Raw genomic sequence first — 24,437 nt, forward strand, 5'->3', positions numbered from 1 at the left:
TGTTGACAATATTATCTCGCGTTCCTCTTAGATCTATTTTAGAGATGTTTTACGAGCAAAGGTAACGAAAAGGAGCGTGTAAATACGTATAATGCGAGAATTACATAGCTCTATACCGATAAATCAACTGTTTACGTCACGAAAGATCTCACCCTGATCTTAAAAACCGATCATTCGAGTTTGCGTCGTGAAAGTAAGATTTATCCGATCCCGATCGCGAGCAAAAGAGTATTCGGCAAAGTGGAAGAAGGGACTCGGGAGAGTCATAAAACGTAAGAATCACCCGATTTTACGAGTCGACTAGTTCGCACATTCTTGCCAAGTCGACATTGACTAGAAATTCACGGCCGATAAATATTCGCTCTAAAATGCATTCATGTATTATAATTTTTACGATAATTTAAAGTCCATTGAATTAAAAACTCCCTAAACGCAATCTCGTTATTAATTTGTTGATTATAAGATAAAAACTATAATTTTGGTATATATAGTAAACTTTAATGTCATTAAAATTTTATATATATAATTTTAATAAATATAATAAACCATCTGAGAACACGTTAAATTGTATCAATTAAAACCACATATCAAAATTAAAGATGTATTCATTTGGAGAGCGTTTCTCTCCTTTTTCGCTTTTTATTATAATACGCTCGAGCGTGGCTATTACACGAGATTTTAGCACAAAAATTAATGAGCAAAAAGTTAAATTTGATGGACCAAAAAATCGGTCTCTGGAACAGAACGGTTCAGCGGATGGAAAGCGGCGAAAAAAGAAGGAAGACGGTCTGTCGTTGAAGAAGTTAAAGCGATCGATTTTTAACTTCCATCCGTGATCGATATAGAGATAAATGTACATTTGTTCTTTATGTCATTTATCCAAGCAGATTTTCGCGTTTGCCGTAAAGTAATCACAGAATTATTTTCTTGATTATACAATTGTATTAAAATTGAATACGTCTGTGAAAAATTTTCGCAATTGTATTTCGATGAAAACTTATTTCTCGTAAGATCATGTAATTCTTTTTTAGAAGTTGAAATATGCAAAATACATATGTTTTGCAATAGTTATTATTTTTTTTTAATTCTTAAGACTATCAAAATCATGAGGAAAGTTGGCAGAATCAACGATTATTAAAGTCACAGCAAGTGTGGAGAGAGTAAATGAAAATCGAGATTGTGCTTACAATCGCGATGCTCGAAAGAAGCTTCTTTGAACGAGCAATTTTTTTTTCACGTGTAAAAAGAAAGTTTTGTAATTGTATCAAAGTGAAAGAGCAGCAGTTTCTAATCAGATCTTCCGCTGCGGTTAAAGCATGTGTCGTTCAATTTCGAAATCTCTCGACAACGAAATTGGTAGGAATTTTAAAGCGAACTCTGCATATTTAAAAAATGGTGTTTTTCTTCTTTTTTTTGTTGGCGCTCGAGCGATTATTTTTACGAGAAGCAATTTTCGTTTATCATATGAAATATATATACAGTCCCCTTTTTGCTAAATCTCCGATTTTCGAGGGGAGAGTATTTCGCTGAGTCATTAATATTCCTAATACATAAACGCGACATTGGATTAATAATTGGAGACTGTCGGCCAAACATGCATTAACAAAATTGATATCTCTAATTAGACAGAGCGAAAGCTAACAAACGGAATACATACTTGCTGTCTGTCCACAAAACGGATCGCTCTTTATGATTGTCTGATCCTTGTGCGCGGTTTGACATATAAATGCGTATCCCGAATACACGTGCCAAATATTATGCGCGCGAATTGTGTTGGTAACGCAAAAAATACCCTTTCGCTGACGTCATACTGGAAGCATTAACGATTTGATATCATTAAAGTACCATGGCACCGCTAATCCATCAGTCAGATCAAAGCACTTGGTCCACGTCACTTGGAAAATGGTTTTAGCTTGTCGCCGGTCCGACCCAAAGAGAGATACGTACATATATGTGGGCGTATTTCAAATTATGATGCGCGAAAGCAAGTCGATGTTATATTTTTTTTTCTCCATTATATTAGGAAAGCTATTGCCTGTCGCGGTAAAAACACGTTAAAAACCGCATCATCGAATTGCATGAGAATACCTGGAAATAAAAATTCGTTTACCCCTCCTTTTGTTTAAAATAAAGTTCGTTAGGGATAGGCGCACGTGCCTCTATGTGATCGTTTAACCTTTCACGGAATACATTTTAAACTTTGACCATAACGCTTTCGAAACTTGCGGCATCGCATCGTGTCGACCTGTTTCATGCCTGTCGACTAAATCGATTCAGCTTTTCGCACGAATCTGACATACGCCCCTTTCTCTCTTAAATGACTTTTTTTTTTAAATTACAGAAAATAATAATTCGTATTATGTGTGTATTATGTGGAGGTGAATATCAATATCAAATCTGCGTATGCTTGTGCAATCTCTCGTTTCCATTATCAGTTTCGCATATTGGTATCGTGATTGCTTCATTGTAACAAGCTTGCGGAGGACATTAGCATCTCACAGGCATGGACCGCCCGTTATGGTATAGTCGTCTCGTTCTATAGATTCATCATTTTGATAATGCCTTGTAGAATTATGGAATGATGACAATTTTGAACGCCAAAAATGATTATAGAAAAGAAAAATATAACAGAATTTTAAAAGAATCGATCAATTCCGTCATCTCGAAAATTATTACACTTTTACTTCCTAGAGGAAGTTTTGTTTTTTACCAGTTATTCGATATACTAGATTTGATTGTTTCACACAATCGTATGTCGATGTAAAATCATTACAGTCATACAAGTTGCATATAATTGATTGTTCGCATCCGTATATATCTATGCGTGTATGTATATATAATTAATAAGTTTTAATTACAAATGCTCAATCTCGATTACAAGCTCTTTTAATGTAATATCGACTTGATGCCGTTATCACAACAAATAAATAACATCGCTGGAATCTCGTATCGTGAAATCGATTTTGCATTTATGTAAATTCGCTTCGCAGTAAAACTCATTATGAATCATTTATTAGAAATGACAAATTTTTTTTCATGGATGAAGTTGACACGTTGCTATAATTACGATTATAAATGACCGTGTGATTCAATCGTGACAGAATTCAATTCGCGAACAGCCAAATATCATTTTGCATCTTTTATCGACACTTGGACATTCGATACAATAGAAATATACACGCATATATTCTTTATTATGTACGAAATATCATACTTCAAATATCCTATGTATATAGTTATTGAATTTGCAAAAGTAGCAATTATTGGAGAATGACTTTTATCGAAATTATGCAGCCTGATATTACCGGACAGAATCGGCAACTTGATATGACAATCTGACAATTAAGCCAGCTCTCCGCCATTGCTTTATTCATACCGTTAAGTTTGATCATTGACGTCACACACACAGACAAAGAACTAATAACAGTACACAACAATGCTTCATATTTATATACCTATGAAATTTTCTATTTATATTTTCTACTACGTGTAAATTTCGACGATCTACGTAAATATTATTAAATTGTGAGTTTTGAACTACCTTTATTTTGACGCTACAAATGTTAGAAATCTTTGATTTACTAAATTTAGCATAAAGAAATTTTTATTTCAATAGTCAGACGTTTCCAGCAATTGTAACGTCAAGACGAACGCAAACTTGATCGATCAAGCGTAACAGATGTGACGTTTATATATGCGCGGGATGTTTCATGGATCGCGAAATCTGTGCGGATAAGATGAAATATGAACGAGTGCTAAATCGGCTTGCAATAAGATCTGCTACGAACGCCGCGAGATTCAATTTACATAAGCTGTTGCGTATGAGAAATAAATTTCCCTGTGCAAATAGATCGTTGAAAAAGCGAAACGTACAGAATACCATTATGCACGCGTGCTTTTGAATCGCCATATTGTTGCGGTCGAAAAGGTAACTGACTAATAGGGAATAGGAATTTGATACACGAAACCCGCATTTACAATCTATGCGAGTGCCTCAAAACGACAATCACTAATACCATTTTATGATTCGGCGGTGAAACATATGTAAATGTATACACGCAAAACACATTTCATTTCATCCGCTTACGAATCGTAGTAATGCTAGATGCTACCCTGCCCTCGTTTCAAGCAACGGAATGGAATAACATACAGCACACAGAGGAGCTATTACTTCTATTCCGCGTAGCTATACTTTTATACGTTATATTATTTAGAGTGTCTTCCTTGCGCAACGCTCGATAATAATCCTACGTATCTCAATCATTACGGTTGCGCAACCAATATTACTGACACTTAATCCGACCGTATGCAATCAATACCTCAAGAACAATTCCAAATTCGATTAATAACGTTTCAATAATGTTATATAACTTTCGGGTATCGCTATACGTTACATATTCTCTATCTCTGCGGTGTCTCAACAAAACTGCTTCATGTATATGTATGTACGCCCTCTCTTTCCCTCTCCGATATTGATTTTCCAACATTTATTTCGTCGCTCGCACCTACGTGCCCATTAATCCTTCATTTTATACGATAGCCCCTGCGCGCTCCATTGACATGTAATATACTTTAACAAAGCAACGGCGACGCGATGCTGCGATCTATCTTTTGTTGATTTTAATAAGGCAACGGAGATCGCGAAGAGAAGCATCAGCTTTATGTAGCGCAAATTATCAAACTGCCGACAATATGGTTAAACTGTTTCTGGCATAATCGGCAATTTTAACCGAAAGTTAAATTGCAGTCAAGTTGGTTAGTTATAACTGAGTTACATATTAATCGTTATTTTACCTTTACACACACACACACACACACACACACACACACACACACACACACACACACACACACACACACACACACACACACACACACATACATACCATACATATACCATACACAAAATACACGAAGGATTGGGCAAGGCATATCGAAGTTTCCAAGGTTTATTGAGTGTCTTGTAAACATGACGCTTGCCAAACTGCTGTAATATTGAATCATAAGCCCTTCACACAGGCGTTTAAAAGGCGAGAGCTTGCGTGAATTTTTCCGACGGGTGAGTTTTTGACCGCGTCAATTTTTGACGTCTGAACGAGATTACAAGAGTTTTTCTCACGCGCCGATAAAAGAATCCGCTGTTGTTCTGAATAAGAGTAATGCGCACTCGAATACATGCACATATTATTGACAATGAATATATTTTAAGTACAGACTATTGAAATATAATTTTCCAATAATTTTATGTGGTAATGATACAAATACATAGGACATTATTTCCAGCGTACAATAATTGAAATTATTATCTGATGATAATTATTTTATAGATATTATTAAAAGTTTTTTTATGTTATTAAAAGTCTTTTTATAAATAATATTTAAAATTTGTGACTTTTCTCTGTTCATCTTTCAACGTTGAGAGATAAATACATATTTGGCATTGTTATTTTTGAATCCTAAAATTAATTAAATATTTTAAATAGTATTTTAATTATTATTTTATATTAATCATGCATAATCTAATAGAAATAAAATATGTAAATATTTTTGTCAGATAATAATATAAAGAAATAAAAAGAAATTTTCCTGGAAATATTGTATAATAACTTTTTTAATAAATATAAATTTAAATATATTAAAATATATTAAAAATAACTAAAAAATTTTTAAATTAAAAATATATAAATAATATTTAAAAATTTTTCAGAAATATTTGAATATTTAATTAAAAATATTGAGATATTTTAGCATACAATTATATGAAACCTCTAATAAGAAACAGGTATTTGAAATATTGATTTTCAATAAAATCGATTTAATACATTTTAAATAAAAATTTAATTAACACAAATTATTATTTTACATCAAGCATTTATAATCTGTTATAGGATAATAGCTTATATACGTGTAAGTATCTTTTTTTAAATATTATTTGTCGACTTTTGATGGCACAAAAATCATTGATACATATATCCATCATAGGCGTGCAAGTCAATGATGTTGAATGTTGTTTAATATCGGAAGAATGCGGTCGATTATGGGAATAACATACCAAAACGAACATGAGCAATAATTATTTAACAAATTAAATTCTGTACGCTTATACATTGAATAAATAAATATCCGAGGAAATTGACGAGTTTAAAACACGATGATTTACATTGTGCGTCATAATAACTACTGATGTTGCAACTGACACACGCAGAGGTGAAGGATATGAAAAATAAAATATATTATGAAAGAACATAATGATCAAATAGCGTAAAAATAGGAGAAATATAATATAAAAAAACTAATCGCGAGAATGACAAATTGTAAAATTTGATATTATATTAAAATTTTATGATTTTTATGAGTTTTATCATAACGCTTTACATACGATAAAATTTTTCAACAAAAATCACTCATCTGTCAATCGTAATGCCTGTCAATTCTCCGGTGCGCGTCTATTTATTCCGATTGAATAATCACATTTATATATGGATAATTGAAGAGTTATGATTATAAATCATGCCAATTTACTATGCACAAATTAGATAGATATAATAGCAGTATGAATATTATGTTAATTACAATAGTGTAACGTTAAAATTATATATACATATATTTGGAATATGATATTTTAGGCAAAATACGCATCGCATAGAATAGTTAATTAGTAAAGATACAATAATATGTGTATTTTAAACAAGTTAAATAAGTTAATTTTAAATATAATTGACATATACTAATTATATTTTGGTACGTATTAATATACATTAAACTAGCTTTTTGAGAGTAACCTTTCAATTTATACGAATGTTAATAGAAATATTAATCCGAAAACACAGCGCGTAATCCGTTCACCAATTTAACTTGGCAAGAGAAACTAGTTTAAATGTTTCAACGTGGATGAACTGTCCTCTCGTTTCGTTCAGCGTCAGTTTGCTCTTTCTTCTTAAAGTTTTAGTATAATTTCCTCGTTGTACCCAGAAGGCACCGTCGGATAATTTATTGTTGATTTGTCGAAGAGAAAGAAGATTATTGAAACTTTTGTATTTATAAAACGGGAATCGCACCATATATAAACAAAATATATTTACGCTTACATTAACATTGATACAAAAATTTTTTTCCATAAAATAACCGAGTATTTGCACGTACAATCTATTAAGTTAGGCGCTCTTAGCAATCATATTTGCTAACCATTAAACTATCTGACTGACACATCGCGATTCCCCAGAGATTCACGCCCTGGTTTTTTTTCTATTTTTTTTTCTCTAATTCTCTCTCTCTCTCTCTCTCTCTCTCTCTTTCTCATACATACACACACTCAGGAAAAAGCATATATTTATTTGCGGAAAACCCGCGGTTGAGCGACATCCATGTGTAAAAACAGATCCTAGGGGAATGCACGAAATGTTTGCGTCATTTTTTTTTCGCTTAAAAATCACCGATGGCGGCGTCGATCCGATTGCTCTCGCGAACGAGGACTCAACGTATGTATGTACATACATGCTACACGTTACATAGATATCTGACAATGTATGTATATATGCAACGATATGTATTGTCCAGATGGATAAAAGCGGGAGAGAGTCACTTGAGCGAAATCGCTCGGCGGTCGCGGCTTGGAAATACCACGACATATTTTTAAAGCTTTCGGTAACGGTTTCGATAACGCTTGTCATCAAACACTCGAGAGGGGAGGGCAAGGTCTGGGCGCAGGGTTATGTTAAAATTTCAGCTATCGGACTAAACAACATGAACCACGGCATCTCTTTGCAATTTTCAACTTCAACGCGTATGTTCTTTCACGTATATGAACCTTTACATATTTAAGAGTCCCATCGGGCGAGAGCAAAGTAGGGCTCATTTTACTCACCAAAGTTTCGACACGCCAGTTCCGCCTTGTTCGGCGAAAATTGATTTTCTAACGAAATGTGTAATCGGGATCGAGATTATTTAATTTTTTTTTTTTTTCTGTTCTCAAAGAACTCGCCAAGTGATGCCGTTTTAAATGGTAATCTGAATTTGAAACCGAGAAGCGCAATGTTATAACGTACACTTGAACGTTCTGATCTCCCGAATAATGAATTGTAAACAACTACGTTTACTTTCGATGAAAAATATTATATTGGAACAAGAGAGAGGAAGTGTGAAAAAAATAAATAATATACATACGGATATTTTTCCAACTACGTGACTTGTGTATAATTTTCTCTCTCATTTGTTCTCTCTCTCTCTCTCTCTCTCTCTCTCTCTCTCTCTCTTTCTGGAATATGCATAGGATGTGAATTAAGGACGTCGCGATGGGTGAATCGATTAGTTCTCAAGAAGAAGGATCATTAAGCATGCCGCGTGGCACGTCCATTTTCAATATTCGTCCTGCTTCAAGATCGCTGGTTTTATTTATTATATTCGAGAGATGAATGATCGTCGTTTTTCTAATATACGATTCCTGATTGAATTCCGCAAGGGACGCGATTTCTTCTGTCGCTAAAAAGCGTGACTCGTGTGTACAACACTTACGTCCTATGGGAGAAACGTTCATCTTGTCCACCGCGTGGAATAAAACCTTCTCCTGAGGGAGAACATTTATCATATATTGCTTTGGAATTCGCGGGATGGAGTTAGGTTACGAACGAACGGAATGTAACGATGCTGAAAATCATATTCGGGTTTGTACGCACGAAAAAATTTAGAAGAAATGACATTCCGTCAAGTTACACGCGCGCGCTCATACAAAGGCAATAAAGTTTCTTCTTTACCTCACATCGAGAACAGAGTTGGCGACTGATTGTGAGAACAATTTATCGTATTCACGCTTCTATTCCTCCTCGAAATTCTGACATTACACCATGTCGTACTGCACTTAGCGTCTTGCTGACAGTTTCGAGATATTCGTTTGACTTTACGTTAGCGATTACTCTGCAATTTACTTTGAAGTAACACGCGATACATATATATATATATATATATATATATATATATATATATATATATATACGTACTTTCGCTCGATAGAATTACAATAAATTTGATCGTGTAAATTAATCACGCTTGAGATTCGCAGAATGATCATATTAATATTTTATAATCGTCTCCTTTACTTTCATCTTTACGAGTGACAGAGTCTTAGAAAATTACATAGAATTCACGAGAGAAAATCGCGAAAGCTCGTCGTCGCGATGTTGAGCCTAGAGTTTGCGAAATCCCGGGCATTCGATGCGATGGGCACGGTGAGCGAGCAAAATTAGCGTAAATTATCGTAGCGAGCAGAATCAGACAAGATGCCCTTAACTGATATCATCACGAGGCTGCTGCTCGAAATTTCGAGATAACTGTTGGCCTTCATTCGTTCCTTGCTTTTACAGAAGGTACGGCATGGCTCTCGCCACCCTCGTAGAAAGCCCAGAATCCAATTACACCGGCTGCGGATGATTTCTTTAATAAGCACCTTCGGCGGGTTGTCGTAAACCGCCGCATCCTTATCCCATCCTCTTTCTTTCTCTCTCTCTCTTCTTGCATATCCAATCTTAAATTCTTATCCTTGTATCGTACAATGTAAGAAAAGTTCTATCTGCTCCTCCTACGTATAATGATTCCTTTAATCCACAATTATGTTTGTTAAATTAGGTACATATTATGACTATATATGATTGCGATTAGCTCTTTGATTATAAATGCAATTGTTTTGTCGATACGATGTAACTATCGTATGTTTGTAAATATGATTGTTGTGGAAAAATTTATATTTATATCGCCATTTAAAGAAAAGGGATCTTCATCGTGATTATTTCTTCGGAAAACAATTGTATGAATTTTATTAATGGTTGCTTCCTGTTTGCAAACTCGGGAAATAGCTTTTTAATAGCGGTACATTCAGCTCACGGGAGATAAAATCCGAGCATTAACACGGTCGCGTGTAAGGAAGTAAATCTCGCACCATTGAATTGGCGCGGTGAGCTCCGATAAACTCGAATTCGAATCCACATCGCTCGTATATACAATAATAAATAAAAGCGGGACATCGTCGCGTCATTCGTTTCGCGTCGTCCGCATCGGATCGCGTGTTCACGCGTTGCAGCACGCACAGGAAACGAATTATGACGTAATCCGACAACAGCGTTGGAAATACTAGGCTTACGTGATCTTCGTTATCGCTAAATATTGCTTTTACAGCTTTCGAATGCCGAGATGCCATTTTTGAACGTTGGCTATTATTGCGGCATTACTATTGCGCGATTTATCGAGGAGAGAGAGAGAGAGAGAGAGAGAGAGAACGTGCGAGAGAGAGGGCGAGAGATTGTATTTGACGGAATTGGCTCCGGGACGATTGATTTGCATAGGCTAAAGTCAACTAAAGCGCAAATCACGTCGGTTCCGTTGTGAGACGATGTATTACGGCGAATACATTGCGCTGTGATTCTGAAAGCACTTATGCATAATGCTGTATCGATGTAGCATGACTCTCGAAGAGAACTAATTGTGGCAGATGTGGGGTATTTAGATGATAAATATATTTCAAATGAAGAATATTAAAAATTATTACATTTAAAGTTGTATATACATATTTGTACATATACTGCTGGCTATTAAAATTGCAACACTGTATATATATTTGAAATTATTCTATGTTTTCTGTAAATATAATATAAACGCAAAAAATATTTATTTAAAGTGCAATAATTGATATTACTTATTACATTAAATATTGTCAGAAATTGTAAATATGTAATTTTTGAATTTTTTGTTGATTATTTTAAATATTATTTCCTGCAGCAAATTTCAAATATTGAATGCTACGTAGTAAGGAAAATAATTTGAAAAATGACAAAATACAAATATATATTTATTTAAAAAATAACTATGATATTTATATAATGTTAATTTGTGTGCATGAAAGCGATTATGATTTAACACGAACAAAAACGAATTGATTATATAAATTTTCATAAAAACAATTATTGGATACTATATTTAAAATCTTCAACAAGAAATGCGTTAAATATCTCAAATAAAATAATTACCATGCACAGATAAATTATAATATATTTCATACTAGGCATTTCTATACTCTTACAGGAGAATCATAGCTTCTTTTTCTTTTTATTTTCTGTTCTTTAGAATATTATTATTATCTCTATAAAAGTTGCAAGCTATAATATGTTATTTTGGAAAGGCGATATGATTCATAGGATCATGTTAATTATGTCATTTCACTAGCATCGATTAATTTCGTTTATTATAATCTAGCACAATTATTCTTCGTTGATTATCCAAGATAAATCTTAATTAAGTTAGTACACGAAACATATTACATCATAAATCGTTGGTGTTAATCATTGGAGTACCATCATTTAATATATTGCACCGAGATATTTTAGAATTAATTACGCGCCAATGATAAAAATGTCCAATTAAAACTACAATTCACAACGTGAAATTATTTCGAGCATTATTTTTCTGATTTCGACAACTATAGATGTACATTGTCAAATAAACTTTCAAGCGACACTAACGTCACAATTGAGCGGATTTTTATTTCTAGAAAAGCGGATGACATATTTTTAGACAAAGATACACATTCTTTTTCTTGGGTCACAATATAATAGATATTGTTTCCAGAAATTTTTCTAGAGAAACTATTGTACGAACATTCCATCTCACCGGCAAAACTATTGCACAGTTTATTAATTATATCTCCGAAAAGATATCAAAATCGGAGAATAGTAGAAATGTGATGGAAATTATTTTTTGACAAACCAAAGTTTTTAGATAACAGTTTTAAAGATAATCATTGTTATATAACATTTACATATTTGCGATGAGATACTTTTGTGCGTTTCCACGTGCAACAAATTCAATTTTCTAAAAAAAAAATTCCGTCTTGGCGAAAAATATATGCTCTTTATCTCCTTCATCTTCTTGAACGTGCAGCCTGTATATTATGACCTGTTGAGAAAAAGGGAGCGAAATGTTCTCTTTATTAAACGATCATCCGTTTAACGACACACTCTTGGCGAGAAAATCATCTTGTCTATATAGCCAAGCTCTGGCCATAGTCGGAGAGATGACCACTCGCGAATTATTTCCAAGGCTGCAACTGACATCTTGTCCGCTAGTCGCGTCGGGTCGGTTGTCAAGTATAAGTTCCGTAACCAGCGGACAAGAAATATCGGCAGCGACGATATTTCAAACCCGCTGCTATTGAGAGGGAGAAAGAGAGAACTTGCACGTGACATCTAAATTATGGTCGATCGAGTGATTCGAGGAGCGTCTTCTCGCCACCTCACGTGAGGCAATGTGGCACTTTATTAGCTCTTATAATCTCCAGGATCCATATATTTAGACAATAAATATATTCTGCGCGCGTATGTGTAAAGGGATATATTTACGATACAAAATCAACCCGGCAAATTTATGACGAGCAACTCCAAAATATTGCAAAATGCAGAATCCTTTGTACGCGATGTCTCACTCTGAGGACTGTAAATTTGGTCATTTGATAAAACAACAGACAAGAATGTGCGATCAGAGAGATATACATGTATGTTTAAACATCACGTTGAACCATACCATCCCGTTCGGAGCATTCAACCAAGACATCACCGGTGTGAATCGAAAAATGAATTGCATTTTTGACTGTTTTCATATCGAGGGAAAAGAGAGAAGAAGAAAAATCTATTCAAATATATTTTTTGTCCGAGAAAGTTGTCATCAAAAAAAGAGAAAAAGAGAGAGAAAGTTGGTCACATATTTACATATTTTCGCAGCCAAATTCTATTTTCGCTACAACACAGATTTTACGATGCCATCTTTCGTAAAATATAAAACGTTATTGCGGACAGAATCTTGATGCTCGGGGACGCAAGTAAAAGAGAAACGTATAGGTGGGATCATAATTAAATTAATAAAACCCTCGCAATGTCATTATAGTGAGCGCCAGTAACGGAGAAAGAAAGAGAGAGGGGTCATTTATTTCGACAGACCTAGAAATAATTAACACGCGAAATTGGAGGGACTGGAAAATGTGGCTTTTTATCGCGAACGTTGCATACGCCAGCGCACTAAAGAAAATAAAAAAAAATGTGAGCACGCTAAAAAAATGCATGTACAATTGAAATATACGCTCGATGAATAAGGAACGGCTGTTTCTCGTTATAACTATATAAATTAGTGAATGAAATTGAATGCGTAATTGTGTCAATTACTACTACGTTAAATTGCGATAAACGCAAATCAAATCTTGAAATAAATTTTCGACGACTGCAAAGACGAGAGTACAAAAGGAAACTCACTCAGATGCATTTTCAATGTAATTTTCACGCTAAAATAGCTACCGTAACAATTCTAACAAGCCGCTATCGATGTTCGACATAAAGTTGCGATACGTGTCTTTGATAAGGATACGCTACAATAATCGAATTCCTATAAGAGCGACAGTTGTGAATGTTCCAAAGTTATCTTTTGGCTTGAATGACAGAGAAAGAGACAGAGAGATACGGAATCTGTGTTTCGGTCAGTTGTGATTCAATCTTACAAAACTTTTATATATGTATATGTATATATATATATATATATTTTTTTTTTCCTTCTTTTTCTCCTTTTCATAAAAATAAAATTTAAATAAATATATATGTATACGTCACATAAATTATACTTGAACATAAATTATCGATTTATTTAAATTTTATTTTTATGAAAGGGAGAAAAAGAAGGAAAATAAATATAGACACTCGTAAGAGACACCAATCTTTTTTATGCGGAGAAGATAATATTTCACCATTACGAGAGACAGCTGGCGATTTCAAGCGTGATCTTTTCGTTTGTCCTTCAGGATGCGAAACGAGCGATTCATACGCACGAAAAATCTGGCGTGGATTCAATGTGTAACGGCCAATTTGTACGACCGTTCACAAGTTTTGTATGCGAAAAAAACTTCACGATTCTGTATATAGGAATGGGTCAAAATTTTTCTCTCACAAACTTCGGAGAAATACTCGGAAGATATCAATTCAAAAGTTTCTATAAAATATTTTTCTTCCCGTCACCATTTGCAGTGCGATGTACACAAATTTTTCATTCATTCTGAACAGAAAGATATATCTATAAACCATGATATCGTGATAGCGTATTATTCATAATCTCTTACGTAGTCCGCTGGAATTATAGAAACATATACTACAACTATGATATTTCAAAACATTTCCGATCTTGTAATCATAGAATGACTGCCGTAGATATTACGTTATTGCTCTTCCAAACATATTTCGAGAGCGTGTAAAGGAAATTTTATCTCATCCTACATATTTATGGTCGAGTAAATTTCATCAGTCGTATATAAATAGTGAATATTTATATATATAAATTTATGAATGATCAAAAGCACATACTCGTGCATTAATTATATATACCTGTAGTTGATGATATGAAAATATCGATATAAATAACTAAGGCAAAATAACAATCGTGATGTAACATATATTTTACGCAGCAAATATTTTTATTCTCACGGAGGACAATATGTTTCGCTAAAGGATATGCAAAAGCAGGATATTAACATCATTGTATATCATTACATAAAATATATATTTTGGACATTATTTAAATATATATTTTGTGTATCGTATCACGCGTTTTGTATATGTTGTGCAAAATGATATAGGAGCCGAGAATATAAATGTATTAAGCTGCCTTAATAAACTTTTACCGTTTAATATTGTGTACGACATTAATGAGAATAAATTTGACTTTAATGGATGTACACTCGATTTGGGCATTTCATTTTTCCGGCCGCGTTCGTGTCACAGCGAGCTATTTGTCATTCCGTCGCGGTGTATCGAATCACGCACGCGTGTTCATCGTTAATCAATCTTTAATTGAATGAATATACCGCAACTGCGGCAATAGTAGCAGATATTCATTTGTGCGTGATTCGATTATTGAAGCGCAATTGATATGGGAACGCGCTCCATTAGCGATACTAACTAAGCTAACGCCTCCGCAATTTTTTTTTTTTTCTTTATTTAGGACACGTATACGTGTAATATCGCGTATTACAGCTTTAGCATGGCCGAAAGTCATTACACGTCGCGGTTATCTCATCCTGATGATATTTACCTGACCTACTGACGTGTCCATTAGATTATTCAATTTACAAAAGGAGAATTAACCGGCCGATTAAGCGCTTGGACGGCTGAATACACCCACTCGTTATACATGGATTATATCGGTTTATCGTTCGGAAAGTTTGACGTGGCAAAAGTAAATAGTTGCGAAGGGTTCATGCCCGTCTATTCGAGACTTGTTGAGTTAGTGAAATTCCCTTATGGCGTTAAAGTTCTTAATAGTTTTGCACGCGAGCTAAGACCGAATCGTCCAAGATGGGGCGAGAAATTGCATCCTTTATACAGAGGCGAGATATAAATTTAAATATATTTATGTATATTTATGTACGCATACATATAGTATATTATGTAGCGCTTGGAACTTTTTATCAAAATTGGCATTTTTTTAGATTTTAGTTTTTAACTAAAAACTGAAAATAAAAATTTATATTCACGAATATTTACTAAAAATTACTTTATAAAAATAAACTACATATATTACAGTTTCAATAATACTATTTCAAACTTTTGAGCAAAAATTGAGATCCGAGATCCTCAAAACTGCCGTGGAGATTACATAAAAATCGTCAAAATCGTGATGAAATTTAGAATATAATTTTTATAATTTTTTATATAGAATTACAATAATGAATTTAATGAGAATATTACGCTATTTAGATTGTGTAATTTGTCAAAAAAATGACAGGAAAAAACTTCCAAAACTCAATACAAACGGATTTATGAACAAATGAAGGTTTTTAATGAGCAAACTAATTAAGTAGACTAACTTCTCATCGGTACACGGATAAAATGTAACGCTGAGAAATATGGTATGTCGGTTTAGGAAACTACATCAATTCTAGTACCTTTACATACCATTAATTCACACATACATACACATATTCTATTTCTATATCGTTTCTCTTGAAGCGAATATATTCACCATATTCGAAAAGATTAAGCAAAGCAGTTATTATCTTAGTCTAATTATTATTATGACAGAAATGAAGAATGCAGTGAAACGTTAATTCTTTTAATAGAGGCATATTTATTATAAGAGCGGTTTTCGCTGATGCTATTACTTGTATTTTCATTCTCGAACAAGCATGGAACGTTATGCATGCACGCGGCGAATACATATTGCGGAAATACGGTCTCGGAAGTATCGTAAATCTGCTTTACATCGGTAAGACGGGATGACAAGTTATTCGCTTTATTCCATAATGCGAATAATGAGATTTAATCATCGTTGTAAATTCCTACTTCGATGGATCAAAACGTTAAGAAAGCTTGATGTAACAGCATCATATTTACCGAATATGACTTTCATAAATCTGTTTTATTGAACGCTCGAATTTTATCGCTTGAAACCACATATTAATTTAGATATGATAAATAATATTCATATTACTTCTAAAATATAGCTCTCGACTTAATCTCTTTTCTCATGATTTATGATTTTATGTTAATTTTTAATAATTTGAAAATAAGCAATCATATACATTCTTGAATTGATGCATCGAAGATAGTATTCTGTAAATTATTGGTAAAACTAAAGCTATCTAATGCTTCAGATTTTCGATAAAGATATATATTTTTATATAATATATCGATGTTAGAGATACACTTTGTAGCAACGAATCATTTAATTAATGACCATAAGGCGAGTAATAATAAGTCAAATAACATGTTACTTCGTTCGTGACTAACTGACTTGCTCGATAGTTACCGTAATTTAAAGCCAATCCTGCATCGCCCGTGATGCGTTAGCCCGGATAGCTAACACACCCATAAATATGTACCTGTCCCTAACGCGTAAATATATACCTTGCGCTTCAGGCAAAGTTCGCGGCGCATGAACTGCACGATATATTATAGCCCGGATTCGCTCGGATAATAAGATTTATTACCGTCCATCGCCCTACCTTCGTCAAACTTCCGTACCTCCGTCCATCCTTGGCGACTCTCTTTCTCTCTCTCTCTCTCTCTATCCGCATATATGTCCGTTACATCGTTCTCGGACGATTTGCCCCTTTTGATCGTGTCGATAAAAAGTCAAGGACTGTCGATGTCTTTTTTGCTAACATTATTCATTGTAGCTGTTTCGCCCACATGTCTTTAGATTCCTATAATTCAATGTGAAACAATGAAATACATATATGTATTAAGATTGATTATGTTCTTCGGATTTAATTTGCTCAGCAGCATTAACTTCTTTTCCGGTGACACTCGTTAAATTTTAAATTTCCACTTTCGGGCTGAATTAAATTTTTCCCTTCCACCACACAGACAAAGTGCTCTGCTTTATTTTTTTCGCGGCGGTTATGAATTTCGGGAAGAATCTAGGCAGGGAGAGAGACTGAGAATACTGTGTGTTCGCTATAAGAAAAAAAGAACGACTAACAAACGAACAAAGTATTACGCGTTCATTGAAAACTGTAATAATTTTTCCTGTACGATATAAAAGATTTTTAATTATTTTTAGTTTAATTATTTTAAGTTCATAAAATATAACACAATGACGTGGGTTTTAAAATATTATTTCTTATATTTAGATGATTAAAATTTGTTAGAGAATTACTATAATTAATTTTTTAATTATAGTAATTAAAAAATTAATTAATTCTTCGAAAAACCTTTGATTTCTTTCAAGAAGCAAGACAGTAAAAATCGCCGGAATTAACACAAAGATCCACACATATTACATCAAAATTATTCCAATATCTTCTCTTCCATTACACGGTGAGGATCTTAATCAATCATCCTGTAAACCGCAATAATTGTACAGGAAATGAACGCAATTGTAACGAACCGTTTGCCTTGTCATTAACCGACGGCGATCAATTAGCCGCAGATTTAGACCATTCATCTCATTAAGTATATATAGCAGGTGAATCATCTCTCGCGCTAAGGGTGAGAGACGTCTTCGCATTTATCAAAAAATCCCTAGATATTAAAGCGAATATGCTTTACGGATTGCCCTTGTTTCAGTCAAGCCTTCCTATCCTTTTCCAGGATAATAAAATCGCGATTAATCATGTCGCGTGATAGTTACTAACAATAAGTCAATGTTAGCACGGAAATGCTAAGAAGTCGGTATATCATTCTTTTGCATTCGGCACGCTATGAAAAGACAGGTGTTGCACGCGGCGCTTGAAGGTACATGAAGAATCGAAATTTTACAATCGATCCTCAACGCACAATCTCTATAAGAGAGTGCGACAAAAAACTTCTTTCCGATAACGGAAATGCCGAAGAGAATTTCTCGCCACTCTCCCTTTAGTATCTTCTATCCTTTCCTCTCTACATCTGGCACACTTTTTATCGCATTTGAATCGACCTTTTACCGATATCGCCTCCGTATGCGCTTCACGAACAATCCTTCTTTTTTCCTTCACTTTGTTCTTTTCTTCTGACTCGTTTTGTTCTTTGCATTTTTTCATTATTTATGCAGGTTATTTCAAATATTATATATATATATATATATATATATATATATATATATATATAAATCTTTTTTCGATATATAAATCACGCAAAATTTATGAGAAGAAAATATTTTTTGTATTATAATGACATTATTCAGACCGCTTTAATTTGATATTGTGAGATATCGTTATAAGAAATAATTGTCAATAGCTATGCATGGTTAATTGTTCCATATACAGGATAAATTGGTAATTATTAATAATTATTAGTATTTTAATTATTTCCGAAACTATAGTGAAAAAAAATTAATTATGAGATTATGCTATATAGAAAAAGTTATTGTATTATCATAATTTTTATATATTTTTCATAAATGATGTTATATACTTAAGAGAAATATGTCACTTTTGTTTCTTTAAGTATATAAAATCATATAAAATTTTTTATATCATCAATTCTCTTTTCTTGTTATGCTACAAGTACAGTGTTAAGTTAAAAATATTTAAACAGGATCATGAAAAAATCAATAGCTTATAAGATATTTCATAATTTAATACGTGACATAAATTAAAATGTTATTTATTTTTCAATAACTTTAGCTTGATACTTTTACAGACTAACGAGTTTAATTGATTAATATAAAAGAATAGATAACTATACATCAAAAATATATTTGCATGATTTAATGTTGTATTTATATAAAGATAGATTCATTAATTGAGTTATTATTTTGTGAAATATTTAAGTGGAATGCATTTTATACGATATTTCAAATTTTATGTGTCAATACAATATGTTGAAATACATCAAATAAATTGATATTTTATTGTTTGATTTTAATATTTTTACATATGCAAATTTAGATTAAGAGAATTGATATTGTATATATATCAAACAAATCATATGATTACATTAAAAAAAAAAAAAAAACTGACATGTCTCCCAAACAGATGTAAATTTTCTTTTGTAGCTTTAAGTCTTACAGCGTAAAATATTTTTATAACATAAGGTATCTTTATATCTTCTTTTGTTCAACTTTTGTTTAAAATTTTTCTATTGTTTCGGAAATAATAAAGGCGTTATTCTAGTTACTAGATTATTTTGTATAATTTTTTATTTCTTATAATTTAGAAAGCAAGCCTTTATAAAAGTACATGTATATGTGCCAGTTATTGAATACTCGGTATCTATACAGCTAGTCAACGACTAGCAGTAGAATTCATATACAAACATTTGATTGAATCGGTCTGCGACTGACCAGACAGCCAATATGTAGATAACACGCGCAAATGTCACTATAATTTATCCGTTTAATATAAAACCATAGATACAAGATAAGAATCCCAAAACTTTATATCGCGGATTTATTTATAGACATTTCGTTATCATGTCGAGTTTCCTTGAACAAGATCATATGTCAATGTCATTTTCTATATAGGTATACGTGCAGTCTAATGTATTGAATTTTGAAACCAGACATAAACTGCAGCACAGCATCCGGTTTACTCGCCGTCTGTATTTAAAAGTAATTCAGCCTCGCTGTTTTGACAGAGTATTGAATTTTCTGACCTATCGTGCTTTTATGGTCTCTGAAATTGTTCAGTCGGTGGAGACCAGCAAAAGGAAAACACTCTCATTTTTAGAGAGATTCTCGCGACATGTATATGTACATTATAAATGCAGCGATGTTTCCGCTGCTCGCGTGACGTTCGTTATGGCTGTCGTTAATGCTGGCATTCGTAACATTTCCGGAACTGAGAATTCTGTATAATTTTTGTGGTCGAAGAGTAAGGTTAATCCGTCAGCGTACCTACGTCAATTGTATTCGGGGAGAGAAAGTCAGACTATCTCGAAAATCCTCCGAACTTTCTGCGAAACAATCCATAAACGACTACTCGACTATTCCATTCTCGTGAATTTTCTTGCAATGTTATATCTGTTTCCGCGCTTCCGCATTTCTCACCCCTTCAGCCTGTCCCAAATGCTCGATGGTACCGCGCTCTTAGTTTGTGCAACAACGTTGTGGTAGTAAGTCTTTGTATATGTGCTCTTCTCTCAAGAGCTTTTTCGTCTCAACTCAGTTCGTCCTTCTATTTTATTTTACAGCGAGCCCAATTGCAGTGTTTACGTTCCTTTTATCTTTAGTAGCTTCTCGTATAAAACGATCTACTCTGTCCGTCCGATCGGAGAAGAGAAGATTTTGAGAGAAAGAGAGGAAGAGGGCACGCGCAGGAATCTTAATAGCAGAAACAAAATTAAAAAAAAAAAGGAAAACAGACTGCTACACTCACACATACCGACAAAGAATAATTTGTCTGTGACTTTTTTTATCGCACTCGCACTTAAATTGCATCGGCTGCCGTCGTTTTTTATTTTCCGTTACTTGTTTGTGCAACAACAAAACGTTTAGCGTTTTTGTTTTGTAAAATGCCATATTCTTAATGAAGTTTTCCCCACTCGCTGCAGCATACTTGTTGCAATCCGATTGCGAAATCTAAAGTTTCACGAAACAAAGTTTTATAATGCGGCAACCTTCCAATTTCTCCTGAGTTTTAAATTCTTAAATAATGGCTTCGCAAGCTGTCGCGATAATATATTTTCGTAAATATATTTCTCGCAAAGTTATTTCAAGTATAATTTATTTTTATACTTACGTTACGAACCAAGATACACACACATACATGCGTGAACTTTTGAAATTCTATTTAAATGGAATAAAACGATATCGATTGGCTTTTTGTACACGATCGTACATACGATGGGCAATGTTTCTTCGACAATTCAATAAAAATGGCTCATTCAAAGAGAAAGAGAGAGAGAGAGAGAAAAAGAGAGAGAGTTTTTCTTTTAACTCAATCAATCGTCAAGCTGAAAATCCTTTTGCAATCGCGATGTACAACATATCGCACAGTTGGAGAGCCGCATATCAGTGCGCGTAGGTGCTACTGATAGATTCGGTGAGTGTAACGGCGCTATTTCCGGGATCACGTCGTGATTGTCGCGTTTATCTCGCCGCGAAGAGCGTCCTTTTTTTTTCCTCGGTTCAACGAGAGTATCGTGTCGAGCGAGCTGCGCTCGTCAACGTCGGCGAACGAGCGGCCGGGCTTACGCCAATCATCGTCTCGTTGTATGATCGCGGTTGAATCGTCGAACAAAAATTTTCATCCCTTTTGATCTCGTCCCGCCCCTGCCCGTCGAGTATTGGAACGGCTCTCGCGTTGACATTAATAAAGGTGCGCGTGCCCGGAAGCAGATCCGCAAGAATTATGTATCACAGATTTATATGTACATATATCTATGAAACCCGCATCGTCAAGTATGCGGATATCGACGGCGATACTCCGCATTCGACGCGCTTAATCACGTCACGTTCTCATTCTCTCGCGCTTTTCTCTTTTATGGTCTCGCGCGTTCGTGCCGATGCATACATCGGGGCGATTATCGGCGACGTTTAACTCTGTATCGCATCGAGAAACTATAATGACTCTGCAGAGAATATGTCAATCAAATCAATAGATGAATTCGTAACACCCGAATCTAATTTCCGATAAGGCTCAGTAATGAAATGATACGCATAATATGTTAATAAAGTAATATTCAATTTATAGTACTATCTATGTTCTCTTACTTTCCCTTTCTTTTTTCATAAATGATGGATCTTTTTAAATAATTCAATTCGATATTTTTAGCGTGTGGAGTTAAATCAGTTAGCTTATTTTCATTGTTAATCTAGAGATTTTGTGGCAGTTATACGTGCGAAAATGATGTTGACAGAACTATATGAGTAATACGCGGCGATCTTTATAGCAGAGCTTCAACAAGTATTTATAAAAGGCTTTTAGAATTTATGGGAACAACCGCTATGAGTATCTTTCTAACGGATATAGTGTGACCTTCCGCAAAGTCACTTGTATTAACGTTAGACCAAGCCGGAAATTGGATATCATCTATGAAAAATTCAGAAAATCCAAGAGAAAATCCAAACGTGAAAAAGTAAAGCTTTACTTAACATAAATGTCGCGTTCCGAAAAATATAATTTTTCTTTTTTGGAACGCAGTGTCACCTTTTTTATATATTTTAGAGATCTTCTGAAAAGACTCTGTTGTTGTTTTTTTTTTTTTCTTCATATATGATTACATTGTGTTAAAGCAACAAAATATCTCAATAATATAAAGTCGAATTATTCTGGTAATAAAATGTTTCAATACAAGATTAATTACATTACATTTTATCAAAAAATGGAAGCGTTGAAAGAAAGAATTTCTCAAAGGAGCGACTTTGTGCTATATATAATAAATGCTATCAAATGTAATAAATGTGAAAAATGTACCTTCAAAAACATAAAATTTAATTACCAAAGTGTCCAAAAATAAATATATAAATAATGACAGATTTGACATTTATTTGTTTGATCAAAATTATTAATACCACATTATACATTTATAATAATTATATGCCGTATTAAATACGCAATTAAATACGATATTGCGTATGGTAATACTGTGAAAGATTTATTTTTATTTATTCGACAAAAATCGTGCATGCAAACCGATGCTTCATTTCTAAAGCTTCTCTCGGTATACACGCGCGTATGATGTAAATAAGGTTTTTACGCTCGAATATCAATGCATGCCGTGCAATTTAAGAGGATGCAATCAAGTAGCGCGATACGCGGTATCTAATCTAGAAGATATTAATTTCCGGAAGTAAAATTCTCTCGTCATGCATTAACAACAATAATACCCTTCCGAACATTGTTCATTTTTTTTCAGAGATCATAGCGTATATAGGAACTTATCACGAAATGTTCGTAACGCTGCGGCGGAATTCTATCTATTCTAAAATTTATCACGCCATCGTTGCCACTGAACGTTATTTCGGATAAAAGCTGTTCACTAGTTCGATTTAACCCGCTTTTACGCACACGTATAAAGTTTCCCTTTTTTATATTCTCATCAGAACAAAATTCCATCAGAACAAATAACAATTGACATAAATCAATATCATTGCACAAAGAGAGTGATGTTACAACAGTATAGGAATAATAATGAAAGCAAATGAATTTCGGCTACACGTGGATTTGCAGAGTTTTTTTAAAATATCAATAATCATCGTAAATTTTTGCAAAGTTTATAAGGGCATATTCTCTCCACACACATTTAGCGACCGATTTAACTCGCTATCCCCGTCAAATGGAATAGCGTTATTAAATACTTGTAACGCGTGCGCTTGAGTGCCGATCATAAATTGCGTAATTATCGGTTGGAGCAATTGCATCGCGCTCGCAAAATTCGCACTCGCGTCACGCGCTGTCAACTTTCATTAGGTATAAAATCGCGCGTCGGCTTTCTCGATCGCGCAATTTCCACAGCGGCTCGGTTTCCGCAAATAACGCAAGCACGAAGAATAGAATTTTTTGTATTAGTCTCATCGTGTTTATTCTCGCTAATCAGAAGGTCGCGTTACGCGATAAAATATGATACATTATATTTTGCATATGATGAGTGTCATGTTCACGAGTAATGTAAGCGCACATCGAGATCTTTACAGTCAGTTCGATAAATTAAAGTGTAAAAAAATTTGCGCGCTGCTTTCTCATAATTACTTCGTTAAAAAGAAAAAAATTCTTTGGGTACTATAATATCTTTTTATGATAATTTGTCATTAGTTCGAGGGCCTGCAAAGTTTTCGAGTTAATAGCCGAGTATGCGGTAACGCATTAAGAACTTTTCGGCGTGCTAATGTAGCATTAACGATCGATCGTCTTTGTTTAAAATATGCGGTGCTTGTCGAGTACTTTGTTTGGAAAAAAAATTTAAAAAGTGCGAGATGTAATTATCCACAAGAAATTACTAAACAAAGTTGAAAGATTGTTTCGAATTCAACTTTAATTTAATTTTATATATTCTATGCTT

The 24,437-nt window shown here is 33.8% G+C and overlaps 1 protein-coding gene across 1 annotated transcript in view; it reads right to left on the minus strand.

Annotated features, from left to right (window-relative positions):
- The window catches only part of LOC126850298 (tachykinin-like peptides receptor 99D), a 79,036-nt gene that overhangs the window by 53,708 nt on the left and 891 nt on the right, over positions 1-24,437 (minus strand). The window lies entirely within an intron of this gene.

The sequence above is a fragment of the Cataglyphis hispanica genome, chromosome 6, assembly GCF_021464435.1.
Source record: "Cataglyphis hispanica isolate Lineage 1 chromosome 6, ULB_Chis1_1.0, whole genome shotgun sequence".
NCBI classification, from domain to species: domain Eukaryota; kingdom Metazoa; phylum Arthropoda; class Insecta; order Hymenoptera; family Formicidae; genus Cataglyphis; species Cataglyphis hispanica.